At 47.7% G+C, this 9003-nt stretch overlaps 1 pseudogene; it reads left to right on the forward strand.

The window, feature by feature from the left end:
* The first annotated feature begins 352 nt into the window (after window positions 1-352).
* On the forward strand, window positions 353-2675 carry LOC125548329 (annotated as a pseudogene).
* Window positions 2676-9003: the final 6328 nt, after the last annotated feature.

Genomic DNA, 9003 nt, shown 5'->3' on the forward strand with positions numbered 1-9003 from the left:
CGGAGGGAGTAGAATTTAGCAAGACCAAATAACTTGTGAAAACACACGTATGCTAATTAAGCGGACGTGCAGCCGTGCAAGCAAGGCAGCATGGCCGGTGCTCATCCCCAGGGCCAAGCTGAGCCAGCCAGTTAAAGGTGTCGAGTCGAAGAAAGCAAGAGAAAACCATGCAGGAATCTCATCCCGCTCACCGGCCGGCCCATCCGTTCACACGCAGGCGCAGTCCACCTCGCCGGCCGGATCACTCGCCCTGCACTGCACTAACCTCGGTCGCCTCCATCCATCCGCGCCACCTTTCTCGCACTTTAAATACCCCCTCGATCGCGCGCACTCGATCAGCACTATCCGCGCACCACCGCCACCACACCAAGGCACCAGAGGTAGCTAGCTAGTGGAGTGGTGGACGCCCCGCCGCGCGCACGGGCGGCAAGCATGGGCCTGCGGCGGTCGCCGTGCTGGTCATCCTCTGCGCCGCCGGCGCCGAGGCCCGCGTCCCGGCCGGCCACCTCGCGACGAGGCGGCGCGACAGTGTTCCCGCGGGCGTGGGTGCGTGCGCGCTGGCCGTGGCGCCCTTCGGCTACCCCTGCGAGGAGCACACGGTTCGGACTGATCTTGGCACAGATCGATCAGATGCTCCCGTCGTGTTAGAAGATGACCCGTCGTTGATTCATTGGCTTGTTGATTGGGGTGTAGGTGACGACGGTGGACGGGTACATCCTGAGCCTGCAACGGATCCCGAGGGGGCGGGGGCCGCGCGCCGCGGGGTGGGGCGGCGCGGCGCAGCCGGTGCTCCTGCAGCACGGCGTTCTCACGGTACGCGTGTGTTTGGTCCGTCGTGGACTTCCTCCCATAAGTTAGGATAATCGCGCACAGGGCATGCATGGCGCCAAACATGGTTTTATGATGGATGGTGTCATGCACGCCGGCGGACGCCGCGTCGTGTGTGGCACAAAGAGATTTGATCGATGCCGTCATGCGTGCGTGCCCTTGGAGGCTGCACGTTTGGGCATGACACAAAAATAATGGTAGAGATTTGGTATGGTGCATTGATGTGAGAGATAAGGGGGACTAACGGCGCCGGGGCATGCATGCATGCATGCAGGACGGCATGACATGGCTGCTGAGCTCGCCGGAGGAATCGTTGGCGTACATCCTCGCGGACAGCGGCTTCGACGTCTGGGTCGCCAACAACAGGGGCACCAGGTGGAGCAGCCGCCACGTCTCCCTCGACTCCTCCTCCCGGGTACCTACTCCGACTACAATAGTGAATGATGGATACCCTGACCAACTACTAAATTAGTTATCCTGATTAAGTCGTCCTAACTAATTGTGACCAGAGGTACTGGGACTGGTCGTGGGACGACCTGGTGGTGAACGACATGCCGAGCATGGTTGACTATATCTGCAGCCACACGGCGCAGAAGCCGCACTTCCTCGGCCACTCCATGGTAAGTAAACAAGCCGTTCAGAGCTTTCTCGGTCTCGGCCCGGCCATTCCTCCTCCATTGCTCGTGGTCGACCATGCTGCTTCTGGCACTTATGTACGTGTGTATGCAGGGGACGCTGGTGGCGCTGGCGGCCTTCTCGGAGGGCAGGACGGTGGACAAGCTCAAGTCGGCGGCGCTGCTGACCCCGGTCGCCTATCTGTCCCACATGACCACCCCCCTCGGCATACTGCTAGCCAAGGCATTCGTCGGAGAGGTACAGCTGAATCCGGTCTTGTTCTCAACTTAATTGCTGACATGTGCATCCATGTACTATAATCCGTGTGATTTTTGTTCCATGTTGATGACCAACCAGCTCATCACCATCCTCGGTGTGGCGGAGTTCAACCCAGTAACGTACGCCATTCATTCTCGTACCAGTATCTTCAGTTCGGAGACTGATTGAATTCCTGCTTCTTCGGAGCTGGCTGACGCCTTGTTGCTTCATTGTTCGCTGCAGGCCGGCGGGGGCGGGCCTCTTCAAGGAACTGTGCCGCCATCCTGGAACCAACTGCTACGACCTCCTCACAGACTTCACAGGTATCACTACTTTTTGCTAGTACTAGTATGTGTGCATGCATCGAGAGGTTTCGGAGCTGAGCGTCCATGGCGTGTGCGTACGGCAGGGAAGAACTACTGCCTCAACAGCTCGGCCGTGGACGTCTTCCTCCAGTACGAGCCGCAGCCGACGTCCACCAAGACCATGGTGCACCTCGCCCAGACGTTCCGCGACGGCGTGCTGTCCAAGTACGACTACGTGTGGCCGGGCGTGAACGTGGAGAAGTACGGCCAGCCGGACCCGCCGGCGTACAACATGTCCAACATACCGCCGGGCTTCCCGCTCTTCCTCAGCTACGGCGGCCGGCGAGCTGGCTGACCCCGTCGACGTCGCCCGCCTCCTCGGCGACCTCCGGGGCCACGACCCCGGCAGGCTCACGGTGCAGTACCTGGAGCAGTTCGCGCACGCCGACTTCGTCATCGGCACCTGCGCCAAGGACTACGTCTACAAAGACGTCGTCTCCTTCTTCAACCGCTTCAACTAGCAACAAGCTCTCGTCTCCAACAAACACGGGAGATTTGGAGGATGAGCAGCTACAGTTGCTGCAAGATTACGGAGGGGAAATTACGCTTACATATAGTAGCTGTGAATATGTCAATGGGATGGAAATATCATAATTACACCAGAGGTGATCGCTATGGCTACATGGTCCGGCTACATGCACACGTTTATGCACATGCTGATGATTACCAGGCGATCCCTGAACTGAAAGTATGGCCACTCGTATAACTGTACTGCGGTGCCAAAGTTTACAAAAAATATATACGTAGATTGGTAGTGTTATTTATTTATGAGAGAAGTGCATATTTCAACCCTGAACTTTTGGACTAGTCTAATTTACAACCCCGAACTCCAATACCGTCTAAATTACAACCCCAAGTCTCAAAACCGGTCAGTATTCAACCCTCCTCTCTTTGTTGACCGGTTTTGACCTGGTTGACCGGTTTTGACCAGTCAACAGGTCCAGTCAGCATGCCACATCAGCAAAAAATGCAAAATTTCCAAGGAAACAACCTGTAAAATCAAAGAAAATACAGGAAAAGAAATAAGAAATCCAATTTCCGAAAAACACGGAAAATAAAAAAACAAATTTCCAAAAAAAATCCAGAAAAAACCCAAAAACTCATGCTTCCTCAGCCCAGTTTTATTGTTTCCCCCCCCCCCCCCCCCCCCCCGCATTTTGGGTTAAATTTTGACGATAAATTTCACTAGTGAAGCATACACTATATGTACACCACGAGAGAGCTCTTCCAAATACAAATTCAGTGATACTCCCTCCGTTTTCAAATATAAGTTTTTTTAAAGATTTTAACAAAGGACTACATATGGAACAAAATGAGTGAACTACACTTTAAAATATATCTATACGCATCCGTATGTTATAGTCCATTTGATGAAACCTCTAAAAAAACTTATGTTTAGAAACGGAGGGAGTACAATTTTGTGGCACACATCTCATGTTTGGTTAGTCCTGTAGATGGTCAAACTTTGACTCGTAATAAATCAAAACCGAGGAAGTAGTACAGTACTATAGAAAAATAATAATGAAAGCGCTCAATCGACTAAGTCAATGTATGCTATGTGGATTTGCTAGCGCCGCGTAATTTGTCTTCGTTTTCATAGTATGATTTGGAGTGCGGCGTTTCTGCTTCTGAGCTCATCTGCACCCTCCTCGATGAAAAAAATCAAAATAAATAGAAAAAATTTAAAAAATTCCAATTTTTTTGTGTGGTAGATAACTTTATGCTTGAGGTTCGCTCCAAGTTTAACTCATTTGAACATCTGAGCAACTCTCAGCAAAAAAGACAAAATCAGGAACTATAAAAAAGTTTACTGTTCACACACTGTTCTAATTCTATTTGTTCTTTTTTTGCCGAGAGCTGCTCAAACGTCCAAATAAGTTGAAATTTAGAGCGAACCTCATGCATAAAATTTTCTATCACACAAAAAAAGTTTAGATTTTTTTGAATTTTAAGTGTTTTTTTGGAGTTTTTTGCTGGCCAGGTGCAGATGAGCCTGGGCACCGAATTGGGTTTTCGGTACCGTATAGTCTATCTTTTCTTAGCAAACTATACTGTGTAGGCAGGGGCGAAGGCAGGGAGGTTGGAGGAAACCCTAGCCGGGGCTGCCCGCACCTTCTCCCTGCCTTCATCTCCCCTCGCCACTGCCGGAGGGCACCACTGGGCGAAGCCCAACTGGCAGCAGGGCCTCTTATCCCTCCTCCCCTGTTGGCTACGGCACGGGGACATGTTGAGCGGGCGGGGAGCGCGGCGTTCTCGTAGGGCATTGCGACGGTGTCTCGGACAGCCGGGCCTTGGACGCGGCGGTGCGTCCGCTGTCCTCCGTCATGGCTACAATGGTGTCGGCATGGTGGACGCAGCGGTGTGGTGACGGTCCTTGTGCTCTTGTCGCATCAAACCTGGCCGTCGATGTGTTCCGGAACTACTGCTGAAGATCTTGTTCAAGGATATTGTCGGTGTCAAAACCGGTGGATCTCGGGTAGGGGGTCCCGAACTGTGCGTCTAAGACGGATGGTAACAGGAGGCGGGGGACACGATGTTTACCCAGGTTCAGGCCCTCTTGATGGAGGGAATACCCTACGTCCTGCTTGATTGATCTTGATGATATGAGTATTCCAAGAGTTGATCTACCACGAGATCGTAGAGGCTAAACCCTAGAAGCTAGCCTATGGTATGATTGTTGTTGTCCTACGGACTAAACCCTCCGGTTTATATAGACACCGGAGGGGGCTAGGGTTACACAGAGTCGGTTACAAGGAAGAAGATCTCCATATCCGTATTACCAAGCTTGCCTTCCATGCCAAGGAGAGTCCCATCTGGACACGGGACGAAGTCTTCAATCTTGTCTCTTCATAGTCCAACAGTCCGGCCAAAGGATATAGTCCGGCTGTCCGGAGACCCCCTAATCCAGGACTCCCTCAGTAGCCCCTGAACCAGGCTTCAATGACGATGAGTCCGGCGTGCAGATTTGTCTTCGGCATTGCAAGGCGGGTTTTTCCTCCGAATACTCCATAGAAGATTTTGAACACAAGGATAGTGTCCGGCTCTGCAAAACAAGTTCCATATATCACCGTAGAGAGAGTAATATTTCCACAAATCTAATCTGCTGACACGTTTGACAGCATGACATCATACCACGGCCCGGTCATTATTCGAACCGTTTTTCTCAACCATCACTGCACATATCGCGAGGCGGTTTTCTTGACACGTCTTGTCGAAGCAGAGATCGTGTCTCCTTATCACGGGATTCTCATCAATACGGGTATGGGTAACCCAACCGCGCCATCAATTACGGCGTTCGGGGAATAAGCGATTTTACCAGGTAAGTGGGGAGGCGCATCGCCTCCTCCGCCCTTGTAAAGGGACAAAGATTCACCCTTTTTACCCACGCCTCCTTCCTCCTTGCTTATCCATTCTCGCACACTCGAGCTCCAACGCCCAAGTTCGTGTCTTTCTCCTCAAACCACTCCAAGCATGTCTGATAACCCGCAAGTATAGGGGATCGCAACAGTTTTCGAGGGTAAAGTATTCAACCCAAATTTATTGATTCGACACAAGGGGAGTCAAAGAATACTCTCAAGTATTAGCAGCTGAGTTGTCAATTCAACCACACCTAGAAACTTAATATCTGCAGCAAAGTATTTAGTAGCAAAGTAATATGATAGTAGTGGTAACGGTAACAAAAGGTAACAGTAGTAAAAGTGATGTTTTTGGTATTTTGTAATGATGATAGCAATAGCAACGGGAAAATAAATAAGCGAAGAACAATGTATGGAAAGCTCGTAGGCAATGGATCGATGATGGAGAATTATGCCGGATGCGGTTCATCATGTAACAGTCATAACCTAGGGTGACACAGAACTAGCTCCAGTTCGTCAATATAATGTACGCATGTATTCCAAGTATAGTCATACGTACTTATGGAAAAGAACTTGCATGACATCGTTTGTCCTATCCTCCCGTGGCAGCGGGGTCCTTACAGAAACTAAGGGATATTAAGGGCTCCTTTTAATAGAGAACCGGAACAAAGCATTAACACATAGTGAATACATGAACTACTCAAACTACGGTCATCACCGGTAAGTATCCCGATTATTGTCACTTCGGGGTTAACGGATCATAACACATAATAGGTGACTATAGACTTGCAAGATAGGATTAAGAACACTCATATATTGGTGAAGGCATAATAGGTTCAGATCTGAAATCATGGCACTCGGGCCATAGTGACAAGCATTAAGCATAGCAAAGTCATAGCAACATCAATCTCAGAACATAGTGGACACTAGGGATCAAACCCTAACAAAACTAACTCGATTACATGATAGATCCCATCCAATCCATCACCGTCCAGCAAGCCTACGATGGAATTACTCAAGCACGGCGGTGAGCATCATGAAATTGGTGATGGAGGATGGTTGATGATGATGATGGCGACGGATTCCCCTCTCCGGAGCCCCGAACGGACTCCAGATCAGCCCTCCCGAGAGGTTTTAGGGCTTGGCGGCGGCTCCATATCGTAAAACGCGATGATTTCTTCTCTCTGATTTTTTTCTCCCCTAAACTCAATATATGGAGTTGGAGTTGGAGTCGGAAAGGCAACAGGGGGCCCACGAGGTAGGGGGGCGCGCCCCCCACCCTCGTGGGCAGGTGGTGGGCCCCCTAGCCTTCATCTTTTGCAGGTATTTTTCATATTTTCTGAAAAGTTGCTCCATGAAGTTTCAGGTCATTCCGAGGACGTTTGCTCCTGCACATAAATAACACCATGGTAATTCTGCTGAAAACAGCGTCAGTCCGGGTTAGTTCCATTCAAATCATGCAAGTTAGAGTCCAAAACAAGGGCAAAAGTGTTTGGAAAAGTAGATACGTTGGAGACGTATCAACTCCCCCAAGCTTAAACCTTTGCTTGTCCTCAAGCAATTCGTTGACAAACTGAAAGTGATAAAGAAAAACTTTTACAAACTCTGTTTGCTCTTGTTGTTGTAAATATGTAAAGCCAACATTCAAGTTTTCAGCAAAGATTATAACTAACCACATTCACAATAACGCATAGATCTCAAGTTTACTCATATCAATAGCATAATCAACTAGTGAGCCATAATAATAAAATCTCGGATGACAACACTTTCTCAAAACAATCATAATATGATATAATGGTGGTATCTCGCTAGCCCTTTCTGAGACCGCAAAACATAAATGCAGAGCACCTTTAAAGACCAAGGACCTGACTAGACATTGTAAATTCATGGTAAAAGAGATCCAGGTCAAGTCATACTCAATGTAAACTAACAGTAATGAATGCAAATGACAATGGTGCTCACCAACTAGTGCTTTTTAATAGGAAGATGATGACTCAGCATAAAAGTAAATAGATAGGCCCTTCGCACAGGGAAGCGGGGATTTGTAGAGGTGCCAGAGCTCGATTTTAAAATAGAGGTGAATAATATTTTGAGCGGTATACTTTCATTGTCAACATAACAACCAAGAGATGGCGATATCTTCCATGCTACACACATTATAGGTGGTTCCCAAACAGAATGGTAAATTTTATACTCCCCGTTCCACCAACGAGCATCAATCCATGGCTTGCTCGAGACAACGAGTGCCTCCAACTAACAAGAGTCCCAGGGGGAGTTTTGTTTTCAATTATTTTGATTTAGTTTGCATAAAGCATGGGACTGGGCATCCCGGTGACCAGCCATTTATCTCGTGAGTGAGGAGCGGAGTCCACTCCTCTTGAGAATAACCCGCCTAACATGGAAGATACGGACAGCCCTAGTTGATACACGAGCTATTCGAGCATAAAAACTAGGATATTTATTTGAAGGTTTAGAGTTTGGCACATACAAATTAACTTGGAACGGCAGGTAGATACCGTATATAGGTAGGTATAGTGGACTCATGTGGAATAACTTTGGGGTTTATGGAGTTTGGATGCACAAGCAGTATTCCCGCTTAGTACAGGTGATGGCTAGCAAAAGACTGGGAAGCGACCAGCTAAAGAGCGACAACAGTCAAGAAGATGCATTAAAATTAATCAACACCGAATGCAAGCATGAGTAGGATATAATCCACCATGAACATAAATATCGTGAAGGCTATGTTGATTTTGTTTCAACTACATGCGTGAACATGCGCCAAGTCAAGTCACTTAAATCATTCAGAGGAGGATACCACCCTATCATACCACATCATAACTATCTCAATAGCATGTTGGCACGCAAGGTAAACCATTATAACTCATAGCTAATCAAGCATGGCACAAGAAACTATGATCTCTAATTGTCATTGCAAACATGTTTATTCATAATAGGCTGAATCAGGAACGATGAACTAATCATATTTACAAAAACAAAAGAGGTCGAGTTCATACCAGCTTTTCTCATCTCAGTCAGTCCATCATATATCGTCATAATTGCCTTTCACTTGCACGACCGAACGATGTGAATAATAATAATAGTGCACGTGCATTGGACTAAGCTGGAATCTGCAAGCATTCAATAAACAGGAGAAGACAAGGCAATATGGGCTCTTTTGTCAGATCAACAATAATGCATATAAGAGCCACTTCAACAATTTAATTATGGTCTTCTCCTATCGACCCCCAAAGAAAAGAAAAGAAATAAAACTATTTACACGGGAAAGCTCCCAACAAACAAAAGAAGAACATGAAATTTTTTGGGTTTTCTTTTTAATTACTACTACAAGCATGGAATTAGTATTAAAAGCTACAACTAATTTTTTTTGTTTTTCTTAAGGTTTATTAAACACACAAGAAGAAAGCATAAAAGAAAATAAACTAGCATGGATGATACAATGAAAAAGTATGAGCACCGACATCTAGCAATGAGTGTGTGAACATAAATGTAATGTCGGTGGAGAAATACGTACTCCCCCAAGCTTAGGCTTTTGGCCTAAGTTGGTCTATGGCCACGGCTGG

Source organism: Triticum urartu, chromosome 3 (genome assembly GCF_003073215.2).
Source record: "Triticum urartu cultivar G1812 chromosome 3, Tu2.1, whole genome shotgun sequence".
Classification (NCBI taxonomy): domain Eukaryota; kingdom Viridiplantae; phylum Streptophyta; class Magnoliopsida; order Poales; family Poaceae; genus Triticum; species Triticum urartu.